Below are 4,086 nucleotides of genomic sequence, written 5' to 3' on the forward strand. Positions count from 1 at the left end.
ATTGTATTGTATTACAGGGCGCCTCTCAGCACTTGAATGAACTTTGGATCCTCTGGATAAAGCATTTCACCCGATAAACGACCTCATACTTTAGGGGGCAACTGTTATAGACATTTTTGTGCCTCGCAGCATGGAGCATGAAATGTCCATAATCAAAGGGATCCAAAGTCCCTAAACATGTTGTTCTTACCCCTAGAGGAACAAGGTCAGCAAACCACAGCACTTCAAATCAGTTCTCCACCTGAAAACACTCAAAAACAAGCAAATTCTGGATCATGTCAACTGCTACACTGGCTACCTGCACTGAATGTCAACTGCTACACTAGCTACCTGCACTGAATGTCAACTGCTACACTGGCTACCTGCGCTGAATGTCAACTCCAACACTAGCTACCTGCGCTGAACGTGTTTGGACAAGTGGCAGGCTCATTTCTCAAGGTGTCAATGCCCAGGAAGCTTCCAAAATGACACTTGGATCAGGGAATTCGCCCAGTGATGAGTAAGAGGTTCTTAAACTCCAAGTGGAAGCAAGGATCTCCAAGTGGACTCAAGAACTGAAGTATAACTGAAGAGGGAGAGGACACTAGTCAGCTTGAAGCCAGCCTCAAGCTGACTCATCCTTTCTCCAAATCTCCTATATATAGAGATCTCTCATGAGGTCTAAGGAGGCTGGAATTTTGTGCAAAGCAAGGAAGTGTTGTTGGTTTACAGTTAGAGCTATTGGGTGATTGCTTTTATAGAGGTGAAGAGGAGATTTCTTGCTGCTGGGGAGGTGCTGCTGGATTGGAGCCATTGATGGTTGTAACCTTCTCAGAACCTTTTACTTCTATCAATAAAGCTTTGAATGTTCTCCTATATACTTGTATTGCATTGATGTATTGTATTTATTTGTATATCTGATTCACTCTAATCCATGCATCAGTTATGAGTACATGTTTCTTGTAGTTTCCCTCTCTTGTTTGTGCAGGATCTTTGTGTAGCTGGGCCGGCAAGGGAACAAGGAGCTGGGAGCAAGGGACGAAGAGAGAAGACAAGATCGACAAAAGCGAAGGATATCGGTTGGTTAATCTTTTCTTCCTTCTCTGTACTTTCATAAAGGAAAATATCAAAGCTTTACTTTCAGTTGTTGCTAAGGACTGTCACCCTTAGAGTAGGGATAGGGTCATCCGAGTCGGATACTTTTCCCCACAACAGGACTATTGTCGAAAGGGCAGGTAGTCTCGAGATTCCTTTGGCTAAAATATTTCTGAACCTGGGTCAGGCCCCATCAAGCCAATAACGGGCTAACGGGATAGTGGAGGTATTCAACAAAGTGCTTGAAACTGTGTCGACCAAGGTTTGCAATGCTTAGCGAAGTGATTGGGACCTACGCATACCTGCACTATTATGGGCATATCGGAGGATGTGCAAGAGTTTAATGGGACATACACCCTTTAGGCTAGTATATGGGGTTGAAGCGGTAATGCCTATGGAATACATCGTGCCTAGTCTGTGCATAGTAGCACTCATAGGTATGATGGATCACAGATCCCTGGAAGAGAGGCTTGCACAGTTGGATGAGCTTAAAGAATAGAGATTTTTAGTTGGATTTCACCAGCAGGTCCAAAAGCAGGGTGAAAAGGCATGCCATGAATGACATATTAAGCTGCACACCTTTAAGGTGAATGACTTGGTCCTGTCGTATGATAGTAAGTTTGATAAATTTCCAGGGAAATTCAGAATGCATTGGTTAGGGCCTTATGTTATTAAGGAGATAACTGATGGTGGCACAGTCCATCTCGTTAAGTTGAATGGTGATCCCTTCCCAGGAAGGGTGAATGGCAGTTTATTGAAGCCATACACAGGTGGCCCAACCATCTGACTAGGCGACAAAAGCATAGTCTTAGTGCTCCAGGCAGCTGAAAGGAGGCGCGATACTATAAAATACACTGCCTGGGTTGGGGAGCTCTATGATTTTAGTACTGCCCGAAGCAGCAAAGTGTCACAGGGTTCGTAATAGCGCGAAGACAGCTACGCTAGCATGCAGGTCCATTAGAAAGTGACCGTTAAAGTCACTATTCATGATTTGATGGTTAGTTTGAGGGTAAATGGAGTAGACGACAGACATTTAAGGCGAACTTTATGGCTTGGATTCTTGAAAATCTGCCACCAATATAGCATTAATGGGCCAAATGTGGGGGGAACGGTCAAATTTGAATTGAAAAAGAACTATAGATCACAAGTGGTTGTCCAGCGAAAAACACTTGACATTTTGAAAATCCAACTTTTTAACTATTAGGTGTGTATAGACCTTACAAATTTTAATAATTTGACAGCAAGTTCAGTGTTTGAGACATTGCTGAAGGAGACGTAGGACCTCTTGACTAGAATGATGTCAACACCCGAGGAAGCCGCACGGGAAATTGTGGTAGTAGAAGCCCTAGAGAGTGCCAAAGTAATAGTTGAAGTCCCTAAATCCCCCATAACAGCGAGACCTAAGAAGAATAAGAAGGTTATGATCTCGGTGCGTGTCTCACCAAGAAACCCATAGAGGACCAAGCTTGCCTTACACGAAATGGGGAAGGCCATTAATATTGAGGGTGACAAGGAAGAATCTGAAGAAATCTTGATGGATGCAGAGGACGTAGAAATGGAAGTTGAAACCCAGGGTGCGGAACCTATTACTAGGCTACCAGAATATGTTCCTTCGCGCAAGGGTAAAGCCAAGGTGCTGAAGGACATAGACAAGAGGAAAAGCTCCCTAAAAACTTCGTTTCTCCCAGATGACCTTGTTTTTTATGGAAGGCACTTAGGGTGGGTTCCTGTCCTAAACTTTGAAGATTGGGACCTCACAGATCATGAGAAATTCCCACATTTAGCGACTGAGAAGCTAATTCACTGATAGATTGACCTGACAACTGGAACGATTGAATTGGAGCGGCGCACATGGCTCAAGGTTGTAGCGAAAGCCGGGTTGTTAAACTTGCTGTAGGTGCTGCATTACCATGGTGCCCTAGTAACCATTTTCATCATCAGGTAGCTATTCTACTTGGTGCATGATGGGTGTTTGTGGCCAGAGGAGCACATTCCAATTACAAATCACTTGATTCATCAGATCATACGGTTGCCTTACTCAGGGAAGGATTATATCAGAGGGAAAAGGTGGTGATGAAGAAGAAGTTCAAGTTGGATTAGAAGAAGCAGGGATATGCCATCTCTACCATTAACAACCTTGCAATCAAAGTCAAAACACAAATTCTACCATGGAAGTTGATGGAGAAGTGCCACGCGGATGAGGTGCCCACGCTTGTGATTGCACTAGTGGCCCAATGCGCTCAAGGATTCCAGTTCAACTGGGTGAATTATCTATGTAGCGAGTTCCTTGCGAATTGTTGCAAGGCATAAGAGCAAGGCAAGATGTTACACTATGCGTGGCTCTTGCTCTCGATCATACTAGTGGCATGGGAGCTGCCCGTAGAGAGCCATTTCCCTTTGGTCACATCGAACCTTCTAGAGGTAGCAAAGTACACTTCACCGTGGGAGACCAAGGACGTACAATGAATAAAAGAAAGAAATATCTTTTGGATCTTAATGGAGATGAGTATCCAGATGGGGATCAGTTGCAAGTTGTGGTTGTCGCCCACAATATACGTTAGTTTGCAGAGCTTTGCAGAGTTCAAAATGGATTTCCACCATGTCTTTATCAAGGCGCAGAAGGACACTACGAAGACATGGCATAACCTACCATATCTGGTGACTGATGATGTAATTTTTGAAATCCTCGAGACTTTTCCGTAGGAGTGCTGTCATCTAGCTGGCTCCACCATGGAAAGGGACAAGTCCACCATGCAGCGCAAGAAGGAAGAAACAAAGCTTCAGATGGCGTAGCTAGTGCAAAAATGTAGAAACGAGGATGTAGAAGCTAAGGCCCAGGCAGTGTGCGACGCCGCAAAACTGGCAGAACAATAGAAAATAGGAGGACAAGAGCGTGAAGGACAGAAGTCACCTTCGCCCAGTGCTGAGGAAGAAACAGAGACAAAAAAAGGTGGCGCGGATCCTCAGATGAAATCCACCCAACTAAAGCATTCGTGCCGACAAGAGAGGGCA

This window comes from Pinus tabuliformis, chromosome 5_1, assembly GCF_031772625.1.
Source record: "Pinus tabuliformis cultivar Carrire ecotype Pingquan chromosome 5_1, CPIR1, whole genome shotgun sequence".
NCBI lineage: Eukaryota > Viridiplantae > Streptophyta > Pinopsida > Pinales > Pinaceae > Pinus > Pinus tabuliformis.